Below are 25,960 nucleotides of genomic sequence, written 5' to 3'. Positions count from 1 at the left end.
AAATTCTGCAGCAGGAGCAGATGGCTGGATGTTGTCACTCCCTGCTCCAGGGACCATGTCTCTGAAGAGCCCCCATAGATGTAATGTGTCTGCGGAGTCAATATAACCAGGTGAGTATGAGGAGAGCACAGGTCGCACTGAGAGACAGGGAATTCTGCATCTCCAACTTCATTTTACTGATTTCTCATTGCCTCAAGACTCAAGGGTGAGCTGTGGTTACCTTACGCCTGCTAGGAATATATCTTATCTCTTCTTCTGATGTAGAGTGAAGCCTGATTACCAGAAGGGGAGCTGGTTGCCACCTACAAAGGAAGGTGTTTGTGCTGCAAGTATTTGTGATCATTTGTGAACAGTGTGAATTTGCCTTGTGCTGAAAGTGAATTAATGTAGGCAATCAAATCAAATCAAATCAAAAGTAGCTTTATTCGATTTCAATTATAGAAAATCACAAAAGCACAGATAAAATTACATTTTGTTTTAAAAAATTACAAATCCATGATCATCGAAGAGCTATAAAATTCATAAGGAACAAGGCAATGTGGAATTAGGATTATATAAAGGAAAAAAGGGAAAAAATACGGTAAGAATAGAATAAAATTCATTTGATACAATACAATGCTATTCTACAGTATTTATACAGTTAACTCAATTTATTGATAATCTATAAACAATTAAATCAATTCATAGATAGTCTGTATCTAATTGTACTTTTTAAAAACATTGACACTAGATACATGGTCATTTCATCTTCTAGCATTTGCATTCTCACAAGGGCCGGTCTACATTGTCTCATACCCCACTTTCTCAGCAGAAGTATTAAATATTTCCTCCTAGGCAAAGTATAAAATGTGCAATCACAAGGGCACAGGATCAAGTTTCTAGACCAAGAATTAACAACAGGAAAAGTGAGTGGTCTAAAGTGAGAAGTCTAAAAAAATGTCCTCCTCTGAATCGAGTCAACAGCATGCGGGAATAGCTACTATTGACTAAAATCAAATATTGCTGGATACCCTGACCTTGTAGGATCAGCTGATTCTCCAGGACAGAGATCTTGCTACCCTCTAGTAGCCAACGTTTATTCTCTAAAAAGAGGAGACAGGTTTCTTTCAGCTTTTTTCTTGATATTGTCGCTAAAGAAGTCCGGGAGTCAAAATATTCAGAGTGACCAATATCTCTCAGGAAGCTCTTTATATATATTAGCCAATAGATTTCAAGAGCCCCCTGTAGTTTCAGGCAATCTGTGAATTTATCCCTATTAAGTCCGGACTCCTCAGAGGTCCATACCTTGTGCCATAATAGAATAGGACTAACCTTAATAAGGTCCGAGATGTAAACTAGATCTAATTCTTTATGGCACACATATGTGGAAGTGGACCTCGGGACTGCTAGTAGGTACCGGAGAAAAGCATTCTCACAGAGTTGGATTTCGTGAGTATCCGCTATCCTTCAGATTCCTGCAACGTAAGTTGCGGTGGACACACATTTTGATTTATATATTTCCACCAGAACTTGTACAGGTCGACCTCCTAATTTATTACCGAAGTTTCTCACCGCTCCAATGGCACGCAAGAAAGCCAATTTCCTAGTAGAAGCAGCTGATGACCAGGTCCCCTTCTTATTAAAATGTATGCCCAGGTAAGAGAATGTGTCGGTTGCCTCTATCTTAATGTTTGATAAGAAGGTGTTACATACCTCTTAGTAGTGCAGGACATACTAAAAGTCTTAATGATATGAATTTTTAGACCTTTAGCATTCATATAATTTGAAAAGCTAGTGAGCAATCTCTGTAGGCCGACTTGAGTCCTGGCCATAATTACCACGTCGTCCGCATATAATAAAATGGGGGTTGCGAGGTCTCCTATTTGAGGGTAATCCTGTCTCTCTTGGGTTAGGTGGGATGCCACACTATTTATATATAAATGAAATAAAAAAGGTGCAAGTATGCATCCCTGCCTAACTCCTTTATTTATTGGAAATTTTTCAATGCACTCACCGTTATTTCCATAGCGAACCATCGCACCTGCCCCCCTGTATAATTCTTTAATAAAAATCAACAGATTTGCGTCCATACCTAGTTGCAACAGTGTTGACCATAACATTTCGTGATCCAAGCAATCGAAAGCAGAGCTCAAATCGACGAATGTTAAGTATAATTTATCCCTTTTTGATACCACAAATTTGGCTACTATTATTGCTAAGTTTAAACGTTGTTCCACAGTTCCTAAACCTGCTCTAAAACCGTATTGGAATTTTGAGAGAATACCTGTTTCATCTGCCCAAGCCTGTAGTCTGTTTAGTATTATCCTTCCCACCACCTTCATCATCGAGTCCAGCAATGAAATTGGTCTATAACATTTTGGGTCGTTTCTGGCTCCTTTGTTGAAAATTGGGACCACAACAGCCTCTTGCCATGATGGAAGGAAACCAACTTCATTGCAACTATTTAAAACATTAGTCAAGAGAGGTGCCCACAGCTTAACATTAGATTTGTAAATGTCTACCGGAACCCCGTCCGGCCCTGGTGCTTTTCCTACAGCACTCTCCGCTATAGCGGTTTCCACTTCAGATAGGGTAAAGGCCATGGCAATTGGAAATTGACCACAATTGTTAATTTCCTCTAGTCCAGTTATTTCAGCGTGCACTCTCCCTAATGTATCGTCTATTTTATACAATTCTATAAAATAGTTAACCCAGGTGTCCTCGTTTATTGCCATCTCTATGGAATCATTTTTTCTGTCTACGAAAAAAGGGGCATTTACCGCCTTCCAAAATCCTATATTGTCTTTCACCAAACAGGCTTGATGCAAGGCCTGCCACGCCTCCTGTTTTAATTCCCTCTTTCTATTTTTTATTGCACTGTAATAAACTGCTCTGGTGTTTCTAATCTCAATATCGTTTCTTGGTTCGGTTTTAAGTGCCAGCTTTAAGTGTGCATGCGCTTTACTGCACTCTTAGTCGAACCACCCTTGCACCTTAGTTTTATTTCGCCTCGCGGCTCCTCTGAGAGACATCTACAAATTTCCTCAGAGATCTTGCAAAAGGCCAAGATAACTGAGGCGCTATCATTGTTATCTGAAAGATATGTTATAAATTCATTATACTTGTTCCTAATTAGAGTCTCAAAGAAGGCAGTGGGCTCTACTTTACTCAATTTTATACTGTAGCCATTCTTTTTCGCTAGACTTAATCTATGGCTGTATAAGTTATCAAATAAGTCGGTGTTTTTTCTGTTACGTACTATGAGGATAAGGGAGAAAATATTTGGGAAGTGATTGCTTAATGCCAAATCACCCTTTTTAAAAGTTGAAACATGCCGGGAGTGACTGTGAGAAACCAGTACGAAGTCTGTCACTGAATTACATCCCCTAACATTAAATGTGGGCACAAAAGGAACGTGAGGGTTACATAATTCGTTTGCAAAGCCCAGATCCAGATCAAATAGTAAATTATTAAGACAGTTTCCGATAAGCGTATGCGAGAAATGAGTACAAGGGTCGCCTTTAACATCATTTAAACCACTAGCGCCCGAGTCGCTGTTAGGGCATACAAAACAATTAAAGTCCCCCATCCATGTAACACATCTCCCCACGGAGCAGTTATCATCGGGGTTTGTCAAACTTTGTGTGATCACTTCAAAGACCTTATTTATCTCTCCCTTCGGGATATTGTTATAAAAGTTAATCACAACAATGACTTGATTTCCTCCTATATTTAATTCTAGCTGCTGATAATAATCAGAGTCAGTTTTGGCTTTTACAGCCATGACATTCAGTGTATTGGTAATATAGGTACAAAGTCCCCCTTTATTTCTACCCCATATTGACGGGATAGCAGGGGTATGGAAGGTACGGAAGCCATTTACGTGTATTTCTTCCCGTTCCCAGCATTCTTGCAGGCAAATGATAGTAAAATCTTGTATAAAAGATAAAACCCCTGGGTCCTTAAACTTATTAGATAGCCCAGCAACATTCCAGGATAAGAAGGTAATGGTGCCACCCTTTTCTATATTATTATTTATGAGATGGTTGCTGTTATTTTCCCCTAGATTTTGACGAGCCAGAGTGCTTGAGCTGTGTTGTAAGTTCAGTTCATAACCCGCCCTAGCTTTTTCTCTTTCCCTGCCCCAATGAGATGCCGGCGATTGACAAGGGATACCTATATTATTCATAGAGGTAAAGGAATCGTTCGTCATATACATTGTATCGTTTACAGTGTCTATATTTTCCCCATCCGTGCTAGCACTAATGGGGCATGTTCACTGTAGTGTCTCTTATTATCTCTTGCCTTATCTATGATAGGAATCTTAGGTGTAGTTGTCAGTGGGATAAGTCAGTCAACCATTTCAATTGCATTGTATCTATTACTCGTTGGGAAACCAAATTCCATCCCAAATCCCTCGTAATCGTGCGCTTTCGACGGGCCACTTGCCTTGAGATTCACTTCCCAAGGGCTTCTCCCATGGTTATAATTTTGATGTTTCCTTGGCAGTTCAGGGGTATAGAATAGGTTAAGTTTAGGGGCTGTATTTTAGTATTAGTAAAGGTATGCCACTCAGCGCAGATGTGCTGTATCACTTGTCTATCCTGGAAATGTATAATAATACAATCTCCCTGGATGTTTTTTCTAGATGTACCCACCCAGTTTACTCTGCGTACAAATAAGATCTTACTTTGAACATAGTGGGGTAGGGGTCTGTGTACATTGAGCCAGTGTGTGGTTTTGTTTTTTAGCTCTAGGAATGATTCATGGCTCTCTTTCCCTAGCTCTGGGACCCCTGTTAAAACTACGACGTATGGGACAGATTCCGGGGGTAGGTCAACATTAGGAAGTAATGAACCTTGTACCACCTTTTCATTAAGTCCATTTCCATTACCCCCCTTCCCTTTGTTCAAGCCACCCACCCCTGCCATATTTTGATCTCCAGTTCTATCTGATAAAACTTTTTCCCCCTGTGCGCTAGGCGCATTGTTTCTATACCGTCCACTTTCCATGTCCCCTCCGACAAATCCACAACAGAAGGCTTAGTTGTGGGTACTAATGTGGGCATATGCACACTATTTAAAATTGAGGAAGGAAGAGAGTTTGAATGTGTTGTAAGTTTATCTTTTTTATAAAGTTCCAAATTTGATAAAGTCTGTTCAATTTTCTTCAACCGCTCTTCGATTACTTTTAATCTGTCTGTAATGGGTCGAATAGAAGAAGCAACAATACCACCAATTTTAGTCCAGAACCCTTCGTCAAAAACCAATGGGCCTCCAAATATAACATTAGGGTTGGTGATATTTTCTCTATGTGATTCCGGGTCCTGATTAGATTGATCAGCCAGTATTGGCGCTGGGCACTTTTCGATACGGCTTTTAGCTTGCTTACCCTTTTTACCCTTTTTTGAGCCCCCTGCCCTCTTCTGTTTAGGTATTGCTCCTGTCGTGGTACCCATTAAAAGAACGACATCCCCTTTTTCAGCAAGTGTTTGTGCACGCGTTGAAACTCCTTCGGGCAAGGTTATAACTGGATCTTTCACATATGACGTTTGTCTTTTTGTGGTTTCGTTAGCCTTGATACTAGTGAGATCATCAGTTATGTTACTAATTAAGTTCATAGCAAACGAGTCATTGGTTGTATTGATATCAACACATCCCTCTGGGCTGTTGGACAAGACAATATTGCCCAGAGAGGACCGTTTGTTAAATAATGGATCCAGAGAAAGTCGGCGTTCAGTTAACTCGATTTCGCGAGCTAGAACTGAAGTAGCTCTGATAATAAAAGTATCTAGGGTACCAGTCACTGTGCCCCCTCGCTTATCAGTATTCCCTCTTGCTGGGTGATCAGTCATGATGAAATAGAATGAGCACGAAAAAAAAAAAAAGATGCAAGTTTAAATTGGTGCACTTACTGATTTTATTTGTCTGTCCCAGATGTTAGGGAGGTGGCCCAGCCCAGCCCCTCAGGCCTCGAATGGGCTCAAACGGGCCCGCCCTTGGCCCGGGCTTAGCCCACGCGCGGTCCCGCGACGCGGTGGCTAAGCGATATTTGAAGCGCCTCAGGGCGCGCAGATGACGGTGGCGGCTTGGCCACAAGGGAGCCTGGGGGATGGAGTCCTCCTCTCGCCGGCCGCAAGAGTGGAGGGCTGCGGCGGCGGGAGAACAGGCTGGATAATGCCGCCAGTAACCGGGAGCCAGCAAGTAGGTTCAAATGCCCCTGAAAGTTTACGAGCAACTTTTGTGGGCAATCCTTCCCAGTGATTTTTTTCAGATGGAGATCTGATCAAAGATGGTATTAAAAAGATAAAGCAAGTGGACCAGTCTCTGACTTTGACGGTGCTGGTCCGACCTCCCTCAGCAGTCCTGAGGGGGTGGGAACCCACATGGATTCCATATTTTCTGGCACCACAGATCCACAGTATGGAAAGTACAGTTGTTGGTGGCAAAGGAGATGCGGCCCAGAGGCTAAAACATCCTATTTTCAGTGGGAGAACCAGTGTTGAATCCAGACTCCATGACATCCTGTGTCTCTGGGTTAATGACTGAGGTTTTCTGTTCCTAAAAGATGGGTATCTAGGCTGGTCTGGGTCTCTTGTAAAGTGATCTAATGTCCTCGGGCCCAATCCATGATGTATAAACCTGCAAAAAATACAAGTTTCCAATCCCTTTTCCTAGAGGAATGAAGCCCCTCACTGGTGTTAGCGACAGCTAGGTAATAGGGCGATAATTGTATCTCCGCTTTCTTGGCTTTTAAAGCCAAAAAAGCGGAGATAAATCCCTTGATAATATGCCCCTGCGTCCTTGGAGCTCTCACTGCAACTGTTGTTTGTTATCTGGTATTGTGTGTAAATATACTACAGAACATTAAGGGGCTTATTTATGAGAGCCTTGTGTCACTTTTGCATCACGTAAGGTGGTATATGTGTGGCAGAGAGCTCTCACAAATTTATGAAGCCACATAAACACAACCAGCGTAAATCATGAGTGAGACAACACAGGGCAAAGCACTGCACCACCCCCTACTCTGCTCCTTCGAGCCAATCCAGGCAACACCCATGGAATTTGCTGCTGCCCCAGATTTACAAAAACAAGCAAACCTGGGGAAGCGCCAAATCCGTACGGCTCCAGAGGTGAAGTGTGATGAGGATAAATATGTTAATTTCTCCTTGTTTTTCCCTCTTTCCATGTGTGCTGCAGAAAGAGGAAAATACCATGTAGGATTGTTTTTGTGTGGAAAGGTGTCCCTTCCTGCACAACAACAATCCTGCCTGCAACGTAGGCACCATGGTGCAAGGGTGCCTACATTGGTGCTCGGCTGCAATTTTAACAGCACAGAGGGAGAGGACAGGAATGCATCATATTATTTAATTGCAGTACATTCCTGTCCTTTCATCACTTTGGCGGAAGGCAGTGCCGTAAGTTGTCTTGCTGCGCTGCCCTATGCCAAAATTCTGTAAATGAGGCCCTAAACGTCTAATAAGCAGGCATCTGCATCATTGTTTACTTTAACCTCAGACGTTTCCCAGCCAGAGACAAGGACAATCTTTGCGGCTGCTTTTTACATGAACTACTGATGGAGTGTATTAAGCACTAGACTGGGAGGGGGCTCACTGCCTCCATCCTTGACCTAGTGTGGTCTAGTCCTGTATGTTAAGCGGGGCTGCTGGCGTACAGAAGGGACGGGGTGAGGCTGTGTCCTGGTCCATAGATCGTCACAGACTCCATACTGAGGTTTAAGTGAACCCCAATTCAAACTCTTATCTCTCTCCAAGTCCCATTGTGTGCCATGTCTTGTCATCAGAACTAGAACAGTGCACTCCATATAGAAGGCTAAAGCATAGCCCACCATCACATCTGTAACATTCCAGAAGTCTGAATCCAATCTTAATGGAGGTGCAATGCATTACAAATATCATACAACTCTGCTCCAGATATGCGGTACAAAAGGGAGTGGTGGGCTAAAGAACGGTGATGGATCAAACCCAGATCTTTTGACTGGGTGTGATTGTTTGATTGGTTCAGATGCTCCGTTCATCACCACCCCCTTTTGTAACGCTTTGGCCGCCATAAGTGTGGCAGGGTATGCTCAGACGTGAGTCCCTTGCTCACTTTGCCACTGGATTCAAGCAAGCCGGGCTGAAGACGGCTGTAATGCCAGAAACCGGTCCTCGGAAGCTTGTTTCCGGTCCAGGGAAGGCATGGCTTGGCAGTTTGGGCTGGACTGTTCCCATGAGGCACAGGGTCAGACTGATTTGCAAATAGCCATGTCTGAACTGGGGTGGCAGAGTGGGCTAAAGAACGGTGATGGATCAAACCCAGATCTTTTGACTGGGTGTGAGTGTTTGATTGGTTCAGATGCTCCGTCCATCACCACCCCCTTTTGTACCAGATATGCAGCATCACACATGTAAATCTGAACAACAGAAGAACTGTATTACAAATACCATAAAACTGTAATCCTTATGAACCAACTGTATGTCTTATTTACAGTATCACATATATCATTAAACTCTGCTCCTTATGTACATATCACATATTTCATAAAACATTGCTGCTTGTGTACCATCTCACTGTATTGCTACATGCAATTATCCATCGTGAGCTCGTGCATTGGCCATTGAGTTCATTTTGAATGTACAATATCATTTTGTGCTCTTGCCTGGATTTATTTTGTGCCTTCTTGCAGCTTCAGAGTGGGATTTTTCATTTCTTCACAGCACAGTGCAAAACAGACTTGCTTGGAACAGAATTTGTGGGATGCGTGTTTAAAAGCGTAAGAGAGGAATGTACTTCTCTGTCTCGGCCAAGCACTGCAGCCTTGGATTCACAATGGATGGAGGGAGGGGGAATTTCTACAAGTCTCTCTCTGTGTTAGTAAAAGGTATTAAAAACGGAAAATCTGGGTGCTCAGCAGTGATGGCTGCCACATACAAAAAGTGATATGGTGGGGGAAGGGGGGTGTATAGGTAACAGGAGAGGGTGAGGGGGCGAGGGACTTTAATGATAAAACTATTTTTTTTTTTAAGTTAACCCCTTCGATGCGGGGCTGTTTCCCCCGCTGTGCTGGGGGGCTGGGGGGAGCGCACAGCACCCCCATGCTCATGACGAGGTCAGCTCGTCTTGAGCTACGGCACTCCGGTGCACATGACGAGCTGAGCTCGTCATGGCCACACCCGTTCCAATGGAACGCTCAGCACTGCAGGGGAATCAGCCCAACATGCGAGTGTTCCACGGAACGGGCACGGTCTTGACGAGCTCGTCATGAGCACCGGAGCGCCGTAGCTCATGACGAGCTGAACTCGTCATGAGCGCAGAAGGGGTTAAACTTACCTGCTGGTTGCTGCCTCCCGAGTCTCCCCTTGGTGCTGGGTCTTTCTTGTCCTAGCCGACACTGGGACTACATCACAGAATCCCTGTCCAATCCCTGTGCTGCAGGGCAGTGGGGGGGATTGACCTGCGAGAGCTAAAAAGATGCAACGCTCAGGACAGGGAGTCTGTTGGGTTTCTCTAATCCGGCTGTTAAATACAGCCGGGTTAGAGAAACCTAAGTACACATGTGTGTTAAGCTGGCCTGAGACGGCTGGCCAAACACACATCCACACTTAGAGAGTGCACAAAGCACTCCTCCTCTCCTCTTCCCTTCACACGCTCGCTGAGCTGCTTAGAAATAAAACGATAATAAAATATAAATTTTTTTTTTTGCTGCTGGCTCTGAGCTAGTGAGGCAACGCTCCTGGTGCTCAGACAGGAGCTCGCCTTGGAAGTGGACGCACTGTCACAGGGCATCTTTGGTATTACCGATCGAGACTTCTGCCTGACCGTTAAGGGCCAGAATGTTGAAAGTAAATCTTTCGATGAAGTATTTCTATTACTTATTTTGTGTAAGTTTCATTGCTCTGTGCATATATTTCATATGTTTTCATGTGGTGTATACAAGCTCTTTATATTTGACTCTTTCATTTGACAGTGCTTATTCCTTGAATTTTAAAGTACTTATTGCTTGCATTGGATGTCCATTATTAGTTGCATGTGTTATACTATTATTATCTGCTTGTGTTTATCCCTTGTATTTGTCAGTTGGATTACTTGTGAGTGTTTTATTATTACTTGCTTGTGCACATACATATATATACATTTGCATGTTGTTGTCCCTGTTTCATTTGACATGTGAGAACCCCTTCCTTTTAGAAAGTGATGAATTAATAAAACCCCAAGCTTCATGATGAGTTTCTTTTCCAAGTCTTCCTTCTTGCTTTATGAGTGCCTTATCTTGGGAGCACTGAATTTCTTTTAGTTTGGAGTACAAAGAAAGACAATCACAAATAAAATAAAACTGTGCACCTTATGTTCCTCATCAATTATATAATTGTGATGCATCATAGAACTGTTCTCCGAGGGCCCGATACACAGAAGTTAGGATTTTGTCTTAAGTTTGTCTTAAGTCTGTCTTAAGCCTGTCTTAAGTTTGTCTTAAGTTTGTCTTAAGTCTGTCTTAAGTCTGTCTTAAGTTTGTCTTAAGTTTGTCTTAAGTCTGTCTTAAGTCTGTCTTAAGTTTGTCTTAAGTTTGTCTTAAGACAAACTTAAGACAAAATCCTAACTTCTGTAAATACCAAAAGTAGTAAGTTTAGGATTTTGTCTTAAATTAGTTCTGTGAATCGGCCCCAGAGTGTGTCATAACACAAATTTAATAAAACTGTGCTCCTTATGCACCGTATCATATATCATAAATCTGTGCTCCTTGTGTAGCATATCACAAATATCATAAATCAATGAATTGTAGCACATGTAACACAAACCTCCACTCCAGGTGCGATAAATTACAAATATAATAATCTACTGTTGATGAACAGTATGGCAGATATCATAAGCCTCCAATCTCTCAAATTGCCCACTATGACAAGGATTCACAAACATTGTAACCCTCTTCATCTGTTGCGCTGCATCCCAAATACTAAACTCGACTGCAGACGTCACAAATATCGAGCTTAATGTATCATCCAGGAGGCGAGTTTACAACAGTGCATGATCTACACATATTCTATCAACTGTGCTGTTTCAAATAGGAATGTGGGAAGTTCATGCAGAGCACCCTATGTACAAGTAAGTGGAGATAGACAACCTGTGTGCAATAAAATGTTTAAAGATAGCCCAACTGTAAAATTATTTGTTTGCATGCTTCCAATTCAGGGTAGTCACAGACAAAAGGTCAGAAGCTATGCTATGCTAGTCCACAAACTATCAAATGACTGGTGAGGGGTGCATGGAAACTGAAAAGCCACAAATTTCAAGTGAAAACTTCAAGTACGTTTTAAAAAGAACTTGTTAAATTTATTAAACTGTATTAACTTTTGATTCAGGAAATTTAGGCTGCAGATTGTACTCTATATTTAGAGTTTGCTAGACAAATTAGATCAATTTAATTTGCCAGTGAACTCTAAAACAGACCTTCAGATGAAGAAGGAAGACGAAGCAAAGAGCGATGTTTTAATACAACAAGGGAGTTTTATGCTTCTCGGGGTGGATAAAAACGATGCCAGAAGAGTTAAACTGCCTGTAAGCAGTTTTTAGAGACATTTATTAGAAGATGGATCTATTACATTTAAGAAGCATCCTGTATTTCGAACAAGAGAGCATTGGACCATTTCATCTGTAAAGCCAAATGTTTTAGTGCATTCTTTTGATCATTCAACCGTAAACTGCCCCCATGTTATTCGGCATTTAATTTGTGAACACTACTCTTCCGATTACCCTTTTAAGTGCAGAGGACAACCTTTTAATGTCCACTGCAGTATCTCACTCAAAGAAAATGAAGAAGGACTGAACCAGTGGGGAATTAGGCAAGATGGTCAGGCTGGGCACCTGTCATTCTCATCCCAGTCCAGAACTGACAAGCTCTTTGCTTCCTTTTCTTTTAGGAAAAGAGCTTCATATTCACCTCTTAAAGCAGCAGTTCATTAGCACCTTCCATTCCACCCTTTTCTATGTGTATTTTACCCTCACTCCTTTCCACACTTCATGTCATCCTCTCTTCCAGTACCCTCTTCATCTCCTCAGCATGCCTTGCAGCTCAGTTGCACACACCCATCAACAGTCCCATTGAACCTGTTCTTTCTTCCTCCCAGTTCAACCTTCCTTCTCCCAAACCAAGACCCCCCTTTTCCCTGTATTCTTCTCCCCTTCCTTCTTGCTCATGTATGTAGGTGTATTAGCTCATCTTGTACAGATGTCCTTTGTTCTGTATCCCAGTTTGAGCTCACATTAATTCATCCTTGCAATGTGTAAGATCCAAGCCATTGAATAAAGTCAGAGTGGAGCTCAAAAAAAGTGGCAGTATCTACATTACCTGTGTGAATTGTTGTCATAGACGGGCATTTATGAAAGCCATGTAGGGCCCTAGTTTTAGAGTTAGTGTTTAGTTGTCATGTTTCACTTTTGAATAAGGAGATGTCCCATATGTACTCTTGGAAAATGATACTGTCTCAACCAGTGTAAACCTCTAACCTTGCTGAGCACCTGCCAAAGGGCTGCCAGGTCACAGCGAATGTTGTCTCACCCTATTTAAGGGGGAACAACTCTCACTCCCTTTACCAGCCTACTTCCATCACGCGTGTCATGGTGGATGGTTGCAGCAAAAATGTTGAAGAAACCACCAGTGTATGGGGGAAACTCTGTGCATCAAGGCCATTTTTTGTATTGAAAAAGAAAAAGAAAGTTTGCAGAGTTGACCATTTGAGTGTCCACTCTGCAAACTTCATTTCTGTCAAAGTAGCCTTGGTGGACTGAGGTCCAGACTTCGAGGTATTTAATGATCACCTTGGAGTTTTGACTACAGCTTACCAGTGCACCAGTGTGGTGTAAATCCTCTGCTTCACTAGTCATGGGCATTTCTATCATTAAAGCAGTAGGTGCCTTGGCGCTGGGCCCAGGGTTGTTAGGGGCTCACGACACCCCCATTACAGCTGCCTTTTATTAAATAATTGGGAATAGTTGAGGCCATATTTTATGTTTGCATTTGTACCCATACACCCTTACTGTACTGCTAACAGAGGCAAAGAGATAACTATTTCTTTGTTATTTTTGTGTTCCATGGTGGCACATCCACCAAATGTATAGATGGCGGCCGGCCCAGCGGTCACCTCTGAACATTGAAAGGAACTTCTGTCAAAGAGGTTCCTTTCAATGTACAGAGTGTTTGGTGGATGACCACTTTTAGATTTAATGTCCAGACACTGACCTTTTTAAGAGTTTTTATTTTTCATTAAACTATCCACTCTAAATAGGGCAGGTGGAGTAGTATCCTTCCTCTGACAGCCCCTGTAGGGAAGTTGGAGAGAGATTTCTGTCGATCGAGGCTAAGGGGACCACTGACACTAGAAACCCTGTGGTCCACCAATGTGTAAAGGAAGCAGGCAGAGTGAGGGTTTGGCATACAGGGTACCACGTTGTGTTTCCAACATAGTTTCCCATCCACCAAACTCTAAATCAGGCCTTATATTTCCCTTCTGTAGAAAGCCTATCACCATTTATGTGGTCATATTGTACAGATTAAATGTTCAGACATGAAGATTGCTCACTGGGCTTGAAAGATAACATTTTATAATGAGTTGCTCCTGCAATTTGGCGGAAAGGACATTCTGCCGGGAGCAAATGGTACGTCAAGCCATCATTGGTTAGATCTTTGAGGCGGCTCCTCTGTTATGTCACATCTACTTCAGACCATCTCTCTCTGGAGGGCGCTATCACTGCCCGCTGAGTCTGTCTTGCTATGGTTTCATTAAAAAAAGACATAGACACAGACAGAGTAGGACTGAGAACAGTAAATGTTGGAAATGGGAATGTTAAAATGAATTATTAAGATTGGAGTGAATAATAAATTTATATAGGAATACTGATTATTCAGTACAATCAAAGGCCTGTACAAGTGATTGCATTTATCAGGCAGTTTAAACTGAAATATGAAAGACCAATCTGTTAACAAAAGTGTTCACACTTTTAACATGTGTACGTGTGTTTTACAGAATGTTTAATTTCCCCCTCCTCTTGAACCTCAAACAATCAGGGGGTGCCTTAATTTTACAGAATGGAATATTCATAGTAGGATATTTGCAAACTAACTTATTATAATATCACATTTAAAGGATACAAATATCAATGGGACCATTTGCATACTCCTCCTTTCAGTATTGTCATTTGTCTGTTTGCATGAGTCCAACTTCACAATTGTATCCCTGGAAATTAATGCAATTTCCAATAATTGCCTATTTTATTTCTTCTAGCTAATCATCCGCATTGATTTAATCAGCATCCCTTCAGAAATGGAAGATGAAAATATGACATCTTGGACTGAATTTATCCTTGTCGGCTTTTCGGATCTTCCAGACGTGGTGCCCCCCTCTTTGTTGTGTTTTTTCTTATTTACCTGGGAGCCTTTGCAGGGAATCTTCTAGTCATGATAGTCATTTACACCGACTCACATCTCCATAAACCAATGTACTTCTTCCTCTCGAACCTTTCTTTTGTAGACATCTGCTACACTTCAATTACCTACCCCAAAATGCTGGCCAGCTTCTTTCTTTCTAAAGTATGTATCACTCTCTTGCAGTGTCTGCTGCAGGTCTACTTTTTCATAGCCATGATTGTGGTTGAGTTTTTTCTGCTGACCGTCATGTCTTTTGATCGCTATGTGGCCATCTGCAACCCTTTACATTACAGAATGACCATGAGTAAGCCGGTGTGTCTCCAATTGGCCACTGGATGTTGGATTCTTGGCTTCCTGGAGCCCATATTTCACACTGTCATCATATCAACATTTTCCTTTTGTAAGTCTCATGAAATCAACCACTTCTTCTGTGACTATCCTGCCCTCGTGAAGCTGTCCTGCACCAGCACCCTTGTCATTGATCAAATATCTTTTATTTTGGGTATTTTAAATTTGTTATCATCTTGTGTTTTAATTCTTGCGTCATACATAAAAATTCTCTTAGCCATTCTAAAAATCCAAACAACCACTGGAAGGCACAAGGCCTTCTCCACTTGTGCCTCCCATCTCACGGTGGTGATTTTATACTATGGACTCCTCATATCTGCGTACCTTAGACCAGCTTCAACGTACGCAGTAGGTCAGAGCAAAATTTTCTCCATACTCTACAGTGGAGTCATCCCGATGTGTAACCCTTTTATTTACACTCTTAAAAATAAAGATTTTAAAGATGCGATAGACAGAAAGAGAGGCAGAAAATGTTAGAGGCACTACCTACTGAATATATGTTTGTCTTTTATATGGGTATTAGCAACATGCATGCCTCAAACTAAGAAAAGAAAACTTTGCCATGCTATTATAGATAACATTCATGTTATCAAGGTTGTGGGAAAGGTACGATTAGTAAATAATGTTTATGTTTTGATTGGTTGTTGTTAGGGAGGGTTTTTCATAGATTGGTCTGAGAAAGGAAGAGGCATTTTTACCTTCAGTTTTCTGGAGGTGAGATACAGCCTCTCACAGGTGGAATCCTTTAGTGTACTTGACAATGTTGTCTCTGTGCGATAAGTGGTCAGGCCCATGCAAATATGTGTGCAATATGGTTAGTGCAACATGGAGAGAAAGCATCAGATGATCATCAGAATTAAATGCAAGTATCCATTTCAACAAACATTGGAGTATGGCACATGTCTTGATCTGTTTGACTCAGGTATGACAAGCTGTAAATAATGCTAACACTAACACAAAAAAGTGCTTAAGCTTGCATACATTTGCACACATGTGAGCACACACCCATACATTCACCCATACTCAGGCAATAATGTCGTTGTCAAGGCTATTGACATTCACAAAGCTTGTTGAAAGAGTTCAAAGGCCACATAAAAATGTGTTTCCTTCTGCAGAACTACAGGATTAAGGTGTGTGTCCTGGTAACAGAGCACCCAGTGGAGGTTGCTATGTCAGATAGGTTGAAGCCATCCAATCTGCCATAGCAAGTGCATAGGGCAGTCACTTTGCATTTGTAACACTGAGGGACCGATTCCGGTTTTGGACGGAAGGGATCCAATCGACGGTCGGAGCTCTTCCACCCGCATCAGAATGTGCCAGCTGGATTCCTTTCCAACTGAGCCATTCTGATGGTCCCGGTCGGAAAGGAATCTGACTCGGATTTCCTAATGGCTTACAACGGGTTCATATAGCCCGTCCGCCATCCGGAAAACCCTTTAGTACTCCCCCGGCCACCTCTTTCTGATCAAGGGATTATAATGGCAGTTTGCCACTGCCTTTTTGTGCCGATGTTTTCGGCAGGAAAAAACAGGCGGAAACTGTCTTTTTGGGCCCCCATGGGTGTGAGGCCACTGAATGACAGCCTGGTGCCACCTATTGTGGCCCCTGTTGATCTCTGTCGATGGTGGCAGGCACCGAATCGGTAAATGAAATGGAGGAAGCACTTCAAAGAGTGCTTCTGGGATTTACAGATTCGTTATTTACCCCCAACTATTAGTTGGGGGTAAATAACGAATCTTAGGCATGTATGTGTGTCACATGTGCACACAAGCACTAATCAGGGGTGCAACAGGGTGTCAAAGTGACACCCTGCCACCCTTGACTTATTCCCAATTTTACCGAATCGGTAATTACCGATTCGGTAATTGACATGCATTCCTATGGGTCTCCAGGCCCTTAGGAATGAATGGCAAATACCGAATCGGTAATTACCGATTCGGTAAATACCGAATCTTAACGATTCGGTATTTTTTACCCAATTTTTACCCAAATAGCATTTACCGATTCGAAAATACCGGATCGGTAAAATTCTGTATTTTCGAATCAGTAAATTTAAATTACCTACATCTAGCCCTTCATTCCTTAAGGAGGGTCTCTGAAAGGGGCCAATTGGATCCCATCACTTCCAACAGCTGCTCCACTTTAGATGAACAGACAGACCATAAAGAAGTACACCAAATGATTGGGAGATACTCTGATTTAGGTAACACAGTTCAGCTTCCTCTGTTGTGCACCATACCCTTTCATTCTTAACACTTGACCAATTCTATATTTACATCATCACTTGTACTAAATAAATAATTGTATTACACTGATGTTCAGACCATGCCTTGCTTAGCATTCATCTCTTGAACACCACAATAACTATTAAGTTTAAATGAAGAACAAAAATTGGCTCCAATTGAACAACTCAATTGAGAACAACCACACAAATCAATTGAAGCAACCTTTTTGTTATCAGTGATCATACCAAACCATCCAGTGAAAATTTTCTATGACCTTAAAGTTGACTATATTATGTACGTCGAACAACTATGAATCTAAGTAACTAATTTAACTCTTTTGAATGGGAAAACAAAATTTTTTGACTTTATTTCCAAAACACGGCAAACCATGCCCATATTACATTTTTGCTGAAAGCCCTCCTGTCTTGTTGGTGCTTTTGATTAAAAACCGCTACCAACGTAGTTGGGATATTGATATGCAGATGGCCTTGGTAGGCATATAGTTACTGACCCCCCCCCCCCATAAGTTAAACAAGGCCCTAAGCCAGTCAGTTCTTGTTAGAGCTACAACCCATTATTTAGTATGACAAACGTTCATGACCCATCTAGCTTTAAAGGACACTGAGGCAGGTAATTTATGCATTAAAAACGTTGTGTGGTATCTGCTAAACCTGTCTGCCTTCGGGTGGTCTTCCCCCAAACATTTGTTTAAAGTTCTCCATTTTTCTATCTGAAATTCATTTTTGTAGGCATTAGGGCCTTGTACTTTTTACCACTGCTAACCAATGCCAAAGCTCTTGTACTCACTCCCCTAAACATGGTTTGATTGGCTTACACCTCATTAGCATGTTTAGTTTACTTATAAGTCCCCTGTAGAGTGGTATACTATATATCCAGGGCTTATAAATCAAATTCTACCACTTAAGTAACACCTTAAGATATGTCCCAGGCTTGCCACTGCAACCTTAAATGCTCCTTTTATTGCACATAAGTCAATTGGTCATAAGGTCGGTCCGAGGTAGCCCATAGGGCTACCTAGGATAATTGTAATTAAAAGGTTGCACATATACTTTTACATTTTACATGTCCTTAGGTGAAAAACTTGAAAATTAGTTGTTCACAACTGTGATGCATACCTTTGCCATAGGATGGCATGGGGTTGCTTATTGCATGTAATAGGTGCTAAAGTTGATAGGAACCAGGTTGCCAGTACATGTTTGGTATGTATGAAAATGTAATTACATTTTTTGTAAATGATACAGTGGGATTTTTAATAAAATGTTTGAAAATGGCACTTTTAGAAAATTGGCTTTTTCCTGTCCTTAGTCTTTTTCTGCCTGAAGCCTGTCTTGGGTCACATGACTGAGTGTTACTTGAACTGAGACTTTGTGAATTCCTCCTGGACTGTCACGCAATGGAGGGTTTAGGTGTGCCTGAATGAGCCATCTGGTGGCAGGATGGGGGAGGAGCTAAGCACATCCCCTATTGCAACTAATTAAACTGTGCTCTGCCTTCACACAAAGGACTTAGAAGCTCCACATTGTCACTGTAGCCAGCTTGAAACCAGAGCAAAAGAGTCAGGGAATTCCATTAATTTGAAAGAGACTTTCGAGAAGTGTCTTCCATCTTCCAGAAGAAGGGCACCAGCTATAAAAGTAGGACCCTTATATCTACATTTCAGTTCACTTCTGAACCTGTGGAAAGGACTATCAGATGACTGCCTGCTGCTGTGACCTGCTGTGTGCTCTGCAGCCTGCTTTGCTGCCTTCAGCATGCCTAGAACACTCAAGGGGCAGCCCTGCTGCTAAGCCTTGCGTCTTCACCTGAATCCAGGGCTACCAGAGTGACTCAAAGGTCCACTGGACCAATGCCTGCTCTTAAAAAATAATTTTGCAAACACTCCCAAAAGTGAAGTTGTCCCTTCAGGACCCCCTCCCATTTGCGAATGGGTTACCAACATCTTGAAGTTGGTGGTAAATTGCAAATGTTTTGTGGTCGGATTTCAGTTGCAAAACATTCATACATGCCATTGCGATTCGTTATTAGGAAGGGACGCCCTAAACACCCCCTTCCTAATACAAAATCACAAACTCAAATTGTGATTAGACAACAGGTTACCGATCACAATTGGGCCTTTGTACATTTAAAAATGCGTTTTTGTGATTGCAAACGGCCCATTTGCGAACATAAAAAAGCGATGTAGATCTGGCCCTTAGATAGCTTCCTAGTGCCAACACAGGCACCCTAGCGTCATTGTGTAGGGGTACCTGCATTACAGGCTGGATTGTTTTTGTGCCGGACACCTTTCTACACAAAAACAATTCTTTTTTTTTTAAGATGTATTAATCACTTTTATGAATGACATACCATGATACATATAACATAAGTGGGCAGATACTTTTGCATGAAATTCAAGGTATAAAAAACACTGTCACTGTAACATAGTTTGGTATAAAATAGGTACATTTGCCCAGACAACTTGGTAGTTCATTATTTGACAAGTGTGCTGTGTTTCCTCCACTGCCCTGTCCCTACCTCCCCCCTGCCTGGCTTGTGCCGGTTTAAATTGGCAGATGTGGCTGCCATTTGCTCTGACCATGGCTGCGTTATCTTATTTCCATCATATACTAGCTGGTTCCCTGTCTCACTGGGCTGGTCGGATCATCCTGTGTAATTTGCGTTTAGAGGTAGTCCCTAAGGGGTTGGCAGATGCCTTTGGGGCACGATGTTGGCCGTTGCAGTTCCGCATAGAGTTTGCTTGTGGTATCACAGTATGTCATGTTTTTAAGCCAACTCCTAACAGTAGGTTTCTACCTGGTGCCCCAGCGACGGACTATTTCTCGTTTCACTAGCAGCTTGGCAATTGCTGTAAATCTACGCACACCCTTGGGTAGTAACTCCACATTGCCCATTAACGCGACTAGCCTGTATGTGTGTCCCCACCATCTGTCGTATTAGACTATATATTCCCTGCCAGTAATCATGTATCACAGTGCAGGACCAGGTCATGTGGAGGAAGGATGCTGCATGTAAATCGCATTTAGGGCAGTGCATGCAGGTGGTGCCTTTTATCCGGACCATTTGCTGAGGTTTGACATATGCCCTCCTACGTATCTTAAATTGCAGCAATTTATGTCTGTGGCTGCAGGATACCAGTTTGCTTTGTTTGCAGCACTTTTTTCCAAATTTCATCTGTGATTGGTTGGTTTATTTTGGTAGCCCATGCATCCCTCATCTTAACGTTCCGCTGTGGTTGCAGCGCGAGGTTGGCTTTATAGAGTCTTGAGGTAATATGGTCCCCACTATTGTATGTGATTACTAACCTGAGTGGGTTGAATTCTTCTGGCTCAAGTGAGTAAGTGGGAATCGTACCTCTGAGTGCACTCTGCAGTCTTGTCAGTGCACAAAAACAATTCCTAAAGGCCTATTTCGATTACTATGTGTGCTGCAGGCCACTACTGCCATTTAACTTACTGGCCCTGGGTGCACTTTTTACCATATCCTAATGACATATGAGTAATTTAAATATACCCATTAGGAGTTTAGCCAATTGTGGCATGTTTCAGGGGTCAGAGCACATGCACTGTTGGTTGCTTAGCAAAAATGGTGTTGATCATGTACAAAAGAAGCATTTTCCTTCCGTTACCAAATCAAAGTGAGGGGACTGCACCCTTGCACAGATAAGGTATTGGTGTGTCAGATTGAGGAGGAGAGAGTTGGGCACTAGAGTGATGCATTGTGAAACAAGAGGGAGATCAAAATAAAGTGGATAAAAGACATATAGGCTGATGTAAATGATGCATTGGAGCCCCAAGCTTTGTAGAGTGAGCATTCGTGCAGAATGGGGGGGTGGGGGGGTGGAGGAAAGAGTGCGAACAGATCATTGGGTAACCAACCTGAGCTAGGCAATAGTGTGGTGTATGGAGCATTTAGAGCACATTCAAAGCAGGAAATTATATGAATGTGGTGCACAATTTCAAAATGTGACAACGGGGTAAGGAGTGCTGTAAACGGCAAGTAGGAGAAAGAAATACATTTAAATAGTTTAGCAATGGGAGCATAAACCTAGACATGGGAATGGAGGCAGAAGCATGGTTTGAGACCAGTAAGAACTAGAAAGGGAAGCGTTACTTTGGCATTGTAGAAGGATGTCAAATTCTGGGATGGGGTGTGAGCAAGTTCCCTTCTTGCAATGGTATACTCTATAGAAGGCAGGAAGGGTGTGACATGACAATTAGTTGGTGTAAGAAAATAAAAGAGTGAAGTCACAAGCAAACCCCAAAATAATCTGTGCTTATCCTTTGGGTAGCATGCCACAAATGAAGTGAGGCTTAGCTTAGAGGCAATGTAGACTAGATTTTAATAAATAATTTATAAACAAACAGACAAAAATCAAATCAGTAGATCTGGAGATATGCAATTTTAAAGATTTAGGCGAAAATAGTGCAAAAAGCATAAAGTGGCAACTGTGACCATGTGGTTCTGTCCGACAGTAGCAGAGACACAAACTCAGGCTATCACCGATTGACTCCAGACTGAATAAAAGGACCAAGTTTGGTCCACTGGAGAGTACCCTATCGTTGGTGCGCAGTCTGTGTGGTATCGTTAAGTCATCCACCATCAGATCCTAGGAGCCGGGAGTGCTGCAGTGCGAGGTTCTGTGTTGAGTTGCATTGCGCTGCATTGGTTCCGATAAGGAGCAATGAGGACAGCGAAGCAAGGTCCTGCATGTAGTTTCATTGCACTGCGTTGGTTCTGATGAAGCTGAACTGTGAGGCTTTGCAAGGCTTTACATCATGTCAGTTTCAATGAGGTTGGCAGCTGAGCTGCCAGACTTGGCGAGGCTTGGGTCGCTCTGCATGAATTCCATTGAGCCTGGGAACCGTGTGGTGAGGCATTGTGGGGTTTAGCGTCGCTCAATGTCAATTCCAATGGCACTTGCAGGTGTGTGGCGAGGCTTTGCAGGTTTCATGTTGCTTTGCACAGGATTTGCTGAGGACTACAGCTTGGCTGGATGGGCAACTTCAGGCTCATTTCCAAGGGGCCAAGGCTGAGGTAGTGCCACTTGGGGAGGGCTCACAACAGACAGAGCCCAGGTGCAGGGTTCAAGGTGGGTGTTACTATTTCTGTTCCTGGGGATCTGATCTAGATGCCAGTTGACTAGCTCTTGGAGTCACGTTGGTGGTCCTCGGTTCAAGATAAAGGTCCAGTCCTTCTCACTTGGGCATGAAGGCAGCAGGGCAACAGAGTAGGAGCCCTTCTTGCAGCACAACAGTACTTCTTTTGAGTCTTCCACTGGTTTAGAAGTGTATTGGAGTGTTGGGGTCTGATGGTCCAATATTTATATCTGGTGCCTGTTTGAAGTTGGAGAAGTTTCCAGAGGTTTTCACCCGTCAGTGGTATTTGAAGTTTCCTTCCTCCCTGCCCTGGCTCCAGGTTGCCTGGGGGGCACAAACAATTTGTGACAAACACTTTGGGAGTGTGCTCAGGCAGGACCTTTGTGATGTGAAGAGTGGTAGGTGACAGCTCCTCCCCCTCGTTCTCACAGAGATGGCCCATCATGCCAACACCTATGATGCCTTTGTCTCACTGTCTAGAAGGAATACACAAATACCAATTGCCAGCTACATCTAGTAATGTGACACAGGATCAGACTGCAGGCCCCAAATGTTTAGGACAAGAAAATGCCAACTTTCTGAAAATAGCATTATTAATTTATCAATTTCTATGAATTTATTTTGTTTGATATGGAACTCCAACGGAAGTCGACAAAAATACACAAACTAATTAAAAGAGACATACTTTGCATACGATAAAAAATTCTTCTTTTATGCATCTCATCCTCCTACAGAAATCCTTATATCGAACATACAGTATGATGTGGAAATAGTGCAATAAAGATTAGTAAAGAGTGTTCCGTAGAGGATGCATAGAGCATCAGCACTTTTTTGAGCACTTTATAAAAAACTTTTTACTGCTAGTATTTATTGGGATCATTTCTCAAAAAGAAGATGTACAGAGCCCTTTAAGCTTAGGTTTTGATTCTTACAACCAAACATGTGTATCTTTCTAATTGTTGTGAGTTGTTTGATATATATTTTCGGATTACAACTGCATATTAATTCTTCTGTGTACCTCACTTATTCGGGTTTTCCCGATAATCCATAGCGTGATGCAACTGAAAGAAGCCTGTATATGTTGAAAGACCATCTGCATTGAAATGAAGTTGACCACTGTAGAGCATAGCTTAGTGAACAGATTTTTTTTTCTTTTAATTGTATGTTTTTAGCATAAAATCGAATTTGTAATTTTATTTGAATTTTTTGTTGTATGGAATTGTGTTTTAATCATGTATTTTATGTGGAATTCTTCAGAATTCTAAATCATAATAAATATTGAAAAAAATAGTGCAATAAATTCATGAGACAATCAAATATCCAACCATCGGGTGTTACGACATAAGAGTAAAATAACTATTAAAAGGTACCTGAGAAATAGTCCAAAATGTTTTTAAAAAATTGGTATATCTTATAACAACCCATTTCATATGTAGGGGACAAAACCAATGAGCAGGCCTCCTGGGCCGAGTAAATATTACATTTGATAAAAAATGGCTTTAAAAACATATGCCTGGCCCTTTGAAGCTCTGAACACCAAAATTAAACATGATTAAGTTCTTGGATTTGTAAATAACACATTTCACAAATTCTCCTCTCCCTTTATAGTTTATTCCAGATACCAGTAACTTCTCTTAAGGGCAGCAAGTTAATTCTCAGGAGTATCAGCCTTCTAATCCCTGGGGGAATAATTCAAGTTAAATAAGGTTGTGGTTTATTCCCCAGGGCACTCCCACAGACCACCTCATTACTGGACTTGGACTGACTTAAAGCTGTATCTCTCACCAAACTGATAGAGGATACGGACTTCTGTGAAAGCTGCTTCAGTGCAAACTTTGGCATAGGGTAAGGAGAGTTCAAGCTGAGACCAAATGTATCATTTGCATGTACAAAGTACCCAAAGAACATTGATTGATATTTCGAGGATATCAAAGATTTCTATTCTCAAGGCAGCCCTAAGAGTGCCCTCCTCCTCCCAACAAAGGGAGTTACCCCACCGCAGAACCGCTGCCAGGGATAGAGTAAAAGAAAAGACTAAACTAAATTCAAGACGTAATATATGTGGGGCAGCCAGAGAGTTTAAGGTTTCAAATTTGATGCTGGATTTGTCCTTCAGCCTTATCAAAAAAGAGAGCCAGAGTTTCATGTTTAATACCTCAGCAGTATATAATAATGAAGGGGGAATTTTAACCTTGAGAACTGACAAAACGTGGCCAAAATGGCGTCTCCCACGAGTTTTATAAAATCTGTTTAATGCACTCGCCTGCAAGACAGCCTTGCTAACACAAAGTTTGATGTGCTCAAGGTCTCGCCCTGTTTTTGAAAAAACCTTCCCTAAATATACATATCAATCAACAAATTCCAATTTTTCAGAACCAAGCATCCATTTTAGACATCTCTTTATTCTAAGCCCTTTCTTGCTGAAAACCAAAATCTTGCCTTTAGCAATATTAATATTCAAGAAGTATGCTTCTACATATTTAGTCAGGGCATCCAAACAAAGTTGCAGAACAATGGGCGTTAGATCGAATTTTAAGACATCATCCGCATATAATAAGGAACCAACGGACATTCTACCAATTCTGGGTTTATTTCCCCTCACTGAGTTCAGGACGCCGGCGAGATCAGCAATGTACAAGGAAAACAAAATAGGGGCCAGTAGGCAGCCATGCTTAAGTCCATTATATGTTCTGATCTTGCATGATAACCCCAGCGAACCTCCCATCAGAACTTGGCACTAGATATCCGTATGAAGTTCCATAATAAGACCCAAAAAGTGATGTGGTATACCAAGATGGAAGAGCTTTCTCCACAAAGTTTGGCGATCCACTTTGTCAAACTCCATGGAGAAGTCAATAAAAGCTGCATACACTGACATGCCTCGTGAGACAACATATTTCTCTACAATGGTCTGAACTACCGCAATATTGTCCAAGGTACCATGGTGCTTTCTGAAACCAGCTTGTTCAGGTGGTAGGATATTCTGGTCATAGGCCCATTGTTGCAGATGACATAATATACTCTTTGCAAATAATTTACCTGAAGCATTCCGCACAACAATCTGTCTAAAGCTAGCTGGCAAAGTTTTTGGATCCTTTTTATACAAGGGAACTCTAATACTCCCCTTCCAAGAGAGGGGATTTTATTAGTTAGAAAACAGCAATTAAACAATGATGCTAAGAAATCCCCCCATGCAGCTGACTCATTTTTCATTAGCACATTCGGAATTCCATCCGGCCCTTGTGCGCTGGAGGTTCTGGCGTTTTTTATGAAACTTACCACTTCCTCCACTGACAGGGGCCAAAATCAGTCAGAGAAGATTTATCCACATCAATCGTCACAGTAACAACTAGGCTGTTATTTTTGTATAATAGGGAAATGTAAACAACCCAGTCCTTTTCTGGGATCGGTATAGGCAGAGCCCTCTGCCTTGAATCACAGTATTCCGCAATCAAGTGCCAATACTTTCATGAATCTTTGGTCCTTGCGGCTTCCCTGAGCCCAATCCACTTGGCATTGAACTCCCTTCTCTTTTCACTAAGTTTACAGCAACTTATTACTCGCTTAAGGCGCTTCATTCCCTGCTCTCGACCTGTGAGAAATTGTATATACTATTTTCTAACAAGTCGGTTAATTTCTAGATTTAAGAGTTTCAGCGAAGACGAACCCTGTTTAAACAAATGAGGTCCGGGAGATTTAGTACTTAAATTATGTATCTTCTCCTTTTGGGCCTCAAAAAGCTGTGTGATACTAGCTTAAGCATGACCCTGCTGTTCTACATAGGCCCTCTTCACTATCGAGCCCACTTCAGAGATTTGTTTGCGTCCAAAAGGACCAACCATTTGCTTTATTAAAAGTAGCCATCCTCTG

The sequence above is a fragment of the Lissotriton helveticus genome, chromosome 7, assembly GCF_964261635.1.
Source record: "Lissotriton helveticus chromosome 7, aLisHel1.1, whole genome shotgun sequence".
NCBI lineage: Eukaryota > Metazoa > Chordata > Amphibia > Caudata > Salamandridae > Lissotriton > Lissotriton helveticus.
The sequence above is the reverse complement of the archived record's forward strand: the minus strand, read 5'-3'. Positions refer to the sequence as shown.